General features: G+C 44.2%; 1 pseudogene; it reads right to left on the reverse strand.

Annotated features, from left to right (window-relative positions):
* Positions 1 to 4,776: 4,776 nt before the first annotated feature.
* LOC102122422 (ornithine aminotransferase, mitochondrial-like) lies at positions 4,777 to 7,473 on the reverse strand (annotated as a pseudogene).
* Between the last annotated feature and the right edge of the window lie 2,240 nt (positions 7,474 to 9,713).

The raw sequence follows: 9,713 nt of genomic DNA on the forward strand, positions 1-9,713 counted from the left end.
GACTGGAATGCAGTAGCACCATCTCGGCTCATGGCAATCTCCACCTCCTGGACTCAGTGATTCTCCTGCCTCAGCCTCCCAAGTAGCTGGGACTGCAGGCACGTGGCACCACACCTGGTTACTTGCATTTTTTGTAGAGATGGATTTCGCCTTGTTGGCCAGGCTGGTCTCAAAACTCCTGAGCTCAAGCAATCCTCCCGTCTCGGCCTCCCAAAGTGCGGGGACTACAGGCGTGAGCCACTGCACCTGGTCCAAACTTATTTTTAATCAGCTCCTTGAAAAACTTCTCCATTGCATTCTCTCTTCTGTCTCTCTAGGACCTTTCAGGATTTTATCTTTATCCTAGAAATTTACTCTGAGGGTGTGTATGTGTGTGCGTGGGCAGGTGTGTGTACACATGTGTGTTAATCAGACTCAGAACTAGGTGGCTCTTTTCGGTTTGAAGATTCATGTCTTTTGTTCAGTTCAGAAAATTCGAGAACATTATTTCTTCAAGTACTGCCTTCTCTCCAGTCTTTCTATTGTTTTGTTGTTTTTGTCATTACTTTTTTTTTTTTTTTTTCATTTCTGAGACTGAGTTTTGCTGTGACACCCAGGTTGGAGTGCAGTGGCAGAACCTCAGCTCACTCCAACCTCCACCTCCTGGGTTCAAGTGATTCTTCTGCCTCAGACTCCCAAGTAGCTGGGATTTCAGGCGCCTACCACCACACCGGGGTAATTTTTGAATTTTTAGTAGAGACAGGGTTTCATCATGTTGGACAGGCTGGTCTCCAACTCCTGACCTCAGGTGATCTGCCTGCCTCAGCCTCCCAAAGTAGTGGCGCCTGGCCCAGTCTTTCTATTCTCTAACTCTGGGACTTTCTATTCTCTAACTCTGGGACTTCTATTGGATGAAGAGTGAAACTTCTGGGATCTATTCTCCATTTCCTTTATTATTTTCATTTCCTATTTTCTATTTCATAATACTTTTCTGCTATACAGTGAAGTAGTGCCATGCCTGAACACATTTTTTCATTGGGTTGTTCCAGTTTCTCTTATTGATATGCAAAAGATTTGCTGTATATTAGAGATGGTTACTTTTAGTTTATTGTGGATGCTTCACCATTTTCCCCAAAATTTGCCTTTTTAAACAGTGTTTATGGTGTTTTTTGAATTAGATGATACTTTAGCTTTTACATCTTTATGTCAGATTCATTGTTTATGGCCTTGGTGTAATGTCAGGAAGTGCCTATGCCAACTCAAGATGTCTTACACTGTAATATTTTCCTAAATTTTCATTTAGTTCTTTGTGACTTCGCATTTTCACATTTAAGTCTCTGAATTTTTAGAATTTATTATTTTATGTGGTTCAAAGTAAGGATTTCATCTTTATGTTTTCAAATGGTTAGACACTTATCAACAATCCTTTATTATACAACCCATCTGTTGCCCACTGTTCGGAAATGCATGCTGAAGTTTGTATATAAATTAGTCTGTTTCTTGACTTTCTATTTTCACTAATAAATCTGTTTCTATGTGTATTCATTTTTTTATTGTTGCTGTAACAAATTGTCAACAGCTAAGACAACACTGGGAGCGGTGGCTCATGCCTGTAATCCCAGCACTTTGGGAGGCTGAAATGGGCGGATAGCTTGAGGTCAGGAGTTTGAGATTAGCCTGGCCAACATGGCAAAACCCCTTCTCTACTAAAAATACAAAAATTAGCCAGGTGTGGTGGCACGCGCCTGAAATCCCAGATACTCGGGAAGCTAAGACAGGAGAATCGCTTGAACACGAGAGGCAGAGGTTGCAGTGAGCCGAGATCACCCCACTGAGCTCCAGCTTGGGCGACACAAGTGAGACTCCATCTCAAAAAATATTTATATTGCTAAGACAGTTTTTGAAAAAGAAGAATAAGGTGGGAAGAATGGCTCTTTCATATTTGAATACTTCTTATACAGCCACAGGAATCAAGATAGTGTAATATTGGGAGAAGAGTAGACACATAGATCACTGTAACAAAACAGAGAACCTAGAAATAGCCTTACACTGATTTTTTAGAAAGAAACAAAAAGAAGGAAGGATCATCTACTTAACAAATGGTGCTGGAGGAGTTGCATAACCATAGGCAAAAAAAAACCAAAAAGACCTAATCTTCATGCCTTTATATAAAAAAGTAACTCAAGTGGATCATATATTTAGATTTAAAATATAAAACTAAAAAAAAAAAACTTTTACAAGAAACCATAGGAGAAACGTCTGAGATCTAGGGCATACTGAATGGTTCAAAAAGCATGATCCATAAGGGAAAAAAATACATTAGATTTCATCCAATTTAAAACTTTGGCTCTGCAAGAAGTCTTATTAAAAGGATAAAAAAAATAGGGTATGACCTGGGAGAAAATGTTTGCAAACCATATATCCAACAAAGGACTCACATCCAGAATATATAATGGATGTGTATAGTACTCTCAAACCTCAACCGTAGGCTAAGCATGGTGGCTCACGCTTGTAATCCCAGCACTTTGAAAGGTCAAGATGGACGGAGGACAGATCCCTTGAGGCCAGGAGTTTGAGACCAGCCTGGGCAACATGGCAAAAACCCATCTCTACTAAAAATACAAAAATTAAACAGCATGATGATGCCTGCCTGTAATCCCAGCTACTCTGGAGGCTGAGGCACGAGAATCGCTTGAACCTGGGAGGCGGAGGTTGGAGTGAGCCAAGATCATGCCACTGCACTCCAACCTGGGTAACAGAATGAAACTCTGTCTCAAGAAAAATAATAATAATTATAAAAAACCCAACAGTTAAAAAACAAATTAGTCAACTGGAAAATCATGAAAAGATATGAACACACATTTCACTGAAGAGGAAATAAGCAAATAAGCACATGAAAAGATGTTCAACACTAATTTGCTTCACTAGATACAAATTAAGACCACGATGAGGTATCACTACACACTTATTACAATAGCTAAAATAAAAGACATTGTGACAACACCAAATGGTGACAAGGATGCAGAGAAACTGGACATCTCATTAAGTGCTGCTGGGAAGGTAAAATCTTACAGCCACTCTGGAAAGCAGTTTGGTAGTTTCTGATAAAACTAAACATGCAATGACCACACAATTCAATAATTACACATCAGAGAAATCAAAGTTTATGCCCATCTAGAAACTTGTACATAACTGTTCATAGCAGCTTTAACTGTAATAGCCAATAACTGGAAATAATCAATATGTCCTACAATAAGTGAATGATCAAACTGTGGTACCTCCATATCATAGAATACTACTCAATAATAAAGATGAACTATTGGCCAGGCGCAGTGGCTCACCCTGTTATCCCAGCACTTTGGGAAGTCGAGGCAGGTGAATCACGACGTCAGGAGTTCGAGACCAGCCTTGCCAGTATGTTGAAACTGTGTCTCTAGTAATAATACAAAAATATCCAAGGCGTAGTGGTGCACACCTGTAGTCACAGCTACTCGGGAGGCTGAGGCAAGAAAATCGCTTGAATCCGGGAGGCAAAGAGTTGCAGTGAGCTTAGACACTGCACTCCAGCCTGGGCAACTAAGTGAGACTCTGTCTCAACAACAACAACAATGAACTATTGACAAACAAATATCAATATCTTGGAGGAATCTCCACGGAATTATGCTGAGTGAAATAAGCCCCTAAAACATTATATACTGTAAGATTTCATTTGTACAGCATTGTAGAAAAGACAAAATTGTAGAAATTTGATTGTCAAGGATTAGGGATGGTGAATGGCAGGAGAGTGGATATTACTAAAAAATGAGTAACACAAGGGATAGCATTGTGGTGATGGAAATGGTCTGTACCTTCCTCCCCCCAAAGAGGGATTCTTACTCTGTCACCTAGGCTGGAGTGCAGTGGCACAATCTCTGCTCACTGCAACCTCTGCCTCTCGGGTTCAAGTGATTCTCCTGCTCAGCCTCCCATGTAGCTGCGATTACAGGGGCGTGCCACAACGACCACCTAATTTTTGTATTTTTAGTAGAGATGGGGTTTCTCCATGTTGGCCAGGCTGGTCTCAAACTCCTGACCTCAAGTGATCCGCCCACCCCGGTATCCCAAAGTGCTGGGATTACAGGCATGAACCACTGCACCCAGCCATGTTCTGTATCTTTTTTTTTTTTTTTAATATAAGCTTTATGTAAACTTTAAAGAAATATTAAAAATAAACATTTTTGACAAATTATAATCAAGCACTCAATTTAGGAATGTTAAACACTAATTCTTAACTGAAAATAATGACATCCATAGAATATATCTTGGTGTTGGCCAACATGAAATTTACTTAATATTAGTATTTTATATATGCTTAACCATTCATCCTTCCTAAAATTCAGTTATAACAATGATTTGACTTTATAAGGTGAAGTTTTTTATGTAATACCCTAGAGATAACTTTTTCAGATACAAAACATTTATACCAGCAAGGAAATTATGAAAACATATATAAAGTACACTGAAGGACGTGACTTAAAGGCTGTCTGTATACATAGATGTGTTTCACCTTAGAAAGTACACATGCACATCAAAACACTTTTACTGAATATAGATGCCATTGCATTCTCTTACTTACATTACAAAGCAAATGGCAGGTTCATAAATGTTCTTCTATTATGTATCAACTGAAAAAAAAACATATATTCTAAAACAAAAGTTTTGAAGACACATAGAAGTGGAATGTGCCCGCATTAAGAGCAGAGCTTTTACAAGATCACCTCTGTCCAGCCAGCTCCCACGGACCACTGAAAACAGCTGCTACACTGAGAACGACAAGATGGTCTTGTTAATGATTTCAATGGACTCTCGAATCTCATCCTCCTTGACCACCAGTGGAGGAGAAACCTGATGATGTCACCATGGGTTGGCTTGGCCCAAAGTCCATTATCTCGAAGTCATAGACACACCTTCCAAGCATCACAATCTTTGGTTTCTTTAATAACAATAGCATTTAATAATTATTTTCCTCCTGCGCACAGTGGCTCATGCCTGTAATCCCAACAGTTTGGGAGGCCTAAACGGTGGATTACCTGAGGTCAGGAGTTCGAGACCAGCCTGGCCAACATGGCAAAATCCCGTCTCTATTAAAAATACAAAAATTAGCCAGGCATAGAGGCACGTGCCTGTAATCCCAGCTACTCAGGAGGCTGAGGCAGAAGAATCGCTAGAACCCAGAAGGCAGACGTTGCAGTGAGCCAAGATCACGCCATCACACTCCATCCTGGGCAACCAGAATGAACCTCTGACTCAAATAAATAAATAAAATAATTATTTTCATCTTACGGCAGTTACATCAGAAAGTGACGTCATGGGTTCATTTCTCAAGATAATATCCATTTTTTTCTGCATTTTCAGCAAGGTTTTCTTCTTCTAAAACCTCAAGGGCTGGGATGGCCACTTGGCAGCCTAGTGGATTGCCACCATATGTGGACCCATGTTTGCCTGGCTTAATGGTCAGCACTATGTCATCGTCCCACAGCACCACCGACACAAAGTATCAGCCCCCAGAAAGGGCCTTTCCAAGGAGGACTATATCAGGTCTGACATTTTCATGATCAACAGCTAGTCATCTACCAGTTCTGGCTAATCCTATCTGTATTTCTTCAGCAATGAACAGAACCAAGCTGGGAGCATGAGATGGGACGAAGGTAAGTTAATATACCACAAAGCTTGCTGTTCTTATGGAGATTCAACTGGTCTTTCTTTCTTCCTTTCTTCTTTCTTTTCCTTCTTTCCTTTTTTTTTTTTTTTTTTAACAGTCTTGCTCTGTCGCCCAAGCTGGAGTGCAGTGGTGTGATCTCAGGTCAATGCAATCTTTGCTTCCTGGGTTCAAATCGTTGAGTGAGCCCAGGAGGTCGAGTGCAGCCTGGGAAACAGAACAAAAGGCAGGGTGGTGCATGCGTGCCAGGCTGAGACAGGAGGATCACTTGAGCCCAGAAGGTCGAGACCAGTAACTAGCCTGGACAACATAGCAAAACGGTCTCTACTAGAAGCACTAAGAATATTGGCCAGGCATGGTGGCTCACAGCTGTAATCCCAGCACTTTGGGAGGCTGAGGCAGGCAGAACACAAGGGTCAGGATGTGTCTGGAATTGGTGGGTTCTTGATCTTGCTGACTTCAAGAATGAAGCCCTGGACCCTGAGAGTGAGTGTTACAGTTCTTAAAGATGGTGTGTCCGGAGTTTGTTCCTTCAGATGTTCAGATGTGTCCAGAGTTTCTTCCTTCTAGTGTGTTCGTGATCTCACTGGCTTCAGGAGTGAAGCTGCAGACCTTCGCAATGAGTGTTACAGCTCATAAAGGTGGCATGGACCTAAAGAATGAGCAGCAGCAACATTTATTGGGAAGAGCAAAAGAACAAGGATTTCACAGCATGGAAAGGGACCGCAGTGGGTTGCCATAGCTGGCTCGGGCAGCCTGCTTTTATTCTCGTATCTGACACCACCCACATCCTGCTGATTGGTCCATTTTACAGAGAGCTGATTGGTCCATTTTGACAGGGTGCTGATTGGTGCCTTTACAAACCTTTAGCTAGACACAGAGTGCTGATGGGTGCATTTACAGTCCTTTAGCTAGACACAGAGTGCTGATTGGTGTGTTTACAATCCTTTAGCTAGACACAGAGTGCTAGACAGAAAAGTTCTCCAAGTCCCCACTAGATTAGCTAGACACAGAGCACCTATTGGTACATTTACAAACCTTGAGCTAGACACAGGATGCTGATTGGTGCATTTGCAAACCTTGAGCTAGACACAGGGTGCTGATTGGTGCGTTTACAAACCTTCAGTGAGACATAAAAGTTCTCCAAGTCCCCACCTGACTCAGGAGCCCAGCTGGCTTCACCTAGTGGATCCCGGGCCGGGCTGCCAGTGGAGCTGCCCACCAGTGCTGCGTGGGCACCTGCACTCCTCAGCCCTTGGGCAGTCCATGGGACTGGGTGCCGTGGAGCAGGGGGCGGTGCCTGTCGGGGAAGTTCGGGCAGGGTGGGAGCCCACTGGGGGCGGGGCTCAGGCATGGAGGTTTGCAGGTCCTGAGCCCTACCCTGCCGGGAGGCGGCTAAAGCCCAGTGACAATTCGAGTCAGCTCAGGTGGGCAGGCAGTGCTGGGGGACCCGGTGGACCCTCTGCAGCTGCTGGCCCGGGTCCTAAGCCCTTAACTGCCCAGGGGCGGCCACTCAGAGTGCAGAGCCCACCCAGCCTGCGCCCACCCGGAACTCACACTGGCCCATGAGCACCGCACGCAGCCCCCGTTCCCTGCCACGCCTCTCCCTCCACACCTCCCAACAGGCAGAGGGAGCCAGCTCCGGCCTCGGCCAGCCCAGAGAGGGGCTCCTACAGTGCATCCAAGTGCTGAAGGGTTCCTCAAGCACAGCCAGAGCGGACACCGAGGCTGAGGAGGTACCGACAGCGAGCGAGGGCTGCTAGCACGTTGTCAACTCTCACGGAGATCGAGACCATCCTGACTAACACGGTGAAATCCCATCTCTACTAAAACAAATACAAAAAATTTAGCCAGGCGTGGTGGCTGGCACCTGTAATCCCAGTTACTCGGGAGGCTGAGGCAGGAGAATGGCGTGAACCCGGGAGGCGGAGCTTGCAGTGAGCCGAGATGCGCCACTGCACTCCAGCCTGGGCGACAGAGCGAGACTCTGTCTCAAAAAAAAAAGAGAAAATTAGTGGGGTCAGGGTGGTGTGAGCCTGTAGTCCCGAGGCTGAGGCAGGAGGATTACTTGAGCCCAGGAGGTCAAGGCCAGCCTGGCCAACATTGCGGAACTCCATTTCTACTAGCAAAAACAACAACAACAACAACAAAAATAGCATGGGCCGGGTGGCTCAGGCCTGTAGTTCCAAGACTGAGGTGGGAGGATTGCTTGAGCCCAGGAGGTCGATACCAGCCTGACCAACATAGCGAAAGCCTGTCTCTCCTAAATAAAATAAAATAAAATAAAATAAAATAAAATAAAAATAAAAGCATTAAAAAATTAAAAATTATCAGGGCAAAATGGCACACCTGTACTCCTGAGGCCACGGTGAGGTTGAGCCACACTTGAGCCCAGGAGGTTGAGGCCAGCCTGAACAACATAGTGAAACCTGGTTTCTACTAAAAAAAAAAAAAAAAAAAAAAAAAATAGCGTGGGCAGAGTGGTGCAAGCCTGTAGTCCCGAGGCTGAGGCAGGAGGATCCCTTCAGCCCAGGAGTTTGACGCCATCCTGGTCAACATAGCGAAACACGTTTCTTTAAAAAAAAAAAAAAAAAAAAAAGCACAGGCAGGGTGGTGCATGCCTGTACTCCCAAGGCCGAGATGGAGGATCACTTGAGCCAGGAGGTCGAGACCAGCCTGGCCAACATAGCGAAAATGTCTCTACTGAAAAATCAAAAAATAAAAAATATTAGTGGGGGTGGGATGGTTCACACCTGTAGTCCCGAGAACGAGGCAGGAGGATTGGCCAAGGCAGATGTAACCAACACCACAATCACGTCCCATAAGTAAATACATTTTCCTCTCTCCAGGGCTACAGCTAAAGGATGGTAATTGTGCGCACCACATTTAGATTCCCTTTCAAAAATGTAATCAGAGGTTGGAGGGCCTTGGACTGTTTTGTTGTTGTTGTTGTTGTTGTTGTTGCAACAGATATAGAAGCCACTTAAGAATGAACGCCGTGACTAAGTAAAGCAAAGCTCTGCAAATGTGCTAGTTTGGAAAACATTGTGTCTTTCAAGTAGAAAAATCACAGATGACTATTTTTTTCTTCCCACAGTTCAGACTAGAATACAGATGTTTAACCCAAGATCCAGGGATGGTCCTCAGAGAGATCAAAATCTCCTGACGGTGCCTGACGACCACCCACTTTACCGTACAAAGTGTGGCCGGAGAAGGAAACAATATTCAGCAATATCACTGCCCACAGATGATGCACCAATCAGGGCAGTTAGTGAACTCCACCTGGCCAATCAGAAGTCAGAACAATAGGGAGAACAAGCGAGGCCGATGTGGCTTGTATCAGTCCAGGCTCCAGGGACAGAACCTTCTCAAAGTGGGGGTGGAGACTCTGATTTTCCCGCCTAAAGCGTTCCCTGGGATTGCTCTGACTTTCTCTCCCTTTCCATTCTTCCACACTCAGAGTAAGCATGCGCTGATTTTCTCTTTCCACTCTTCCTACTCCTCCCCTCCTCTGTGGTGCATTTGTTATCTAGTTTTAATAAGGAGTGCATATGAGGCAGGCCACCATCTCAAATCCTTCCTGTCAGTTTCTAACTTTTTCAGGTTTGGGATTTTTCCTAGGAACTCTATAGTAACTTAAGAAATTTGGGCTGGGCACAGTGGCTCACGTTTGTAATCCCTGCACTTCTGGAGGCCACAGCTGGTGGATCACTTGAACCCACCAGGCGGAGGTTGCAGTGAGCCATCATCATGTCACTGCACACCCGCCTGGGCAACAGAGTGAGACCCTGTATAAAAAAAAAAAAAAATGAAAAAACTCACTAAAATATTTCCTCCTGGGCTCAAGCGATCCTCTCACCTAGGCCTTGGGACTACAGGTGCACACCACCCAGCTTATGCTCTTTTTTTTTTTTTTTTTTTTTTTTTTTTGGTTTTTTAGTACAGATGGTTTCATTATGTTGGCCAGGCTGGTCTGAACCTCCTGGGCTCAAGCGATCCACCCACCTTGACCTCCCAAAGTGCTGGGATGGTACAG

Source organism: Macaca fascicularis, chromosome X (assembly GCF_037993035.2).
Source record: "Macaca fascicularis isolate 582-1 chromosome X, T2T-MFA8v1.1".
Lineage (NCBI taxonomy): Eukaryota > Metazoa > Chordata > Mammalia > Primates > Cercopithecidae > Macaca > Macaca fascicularis.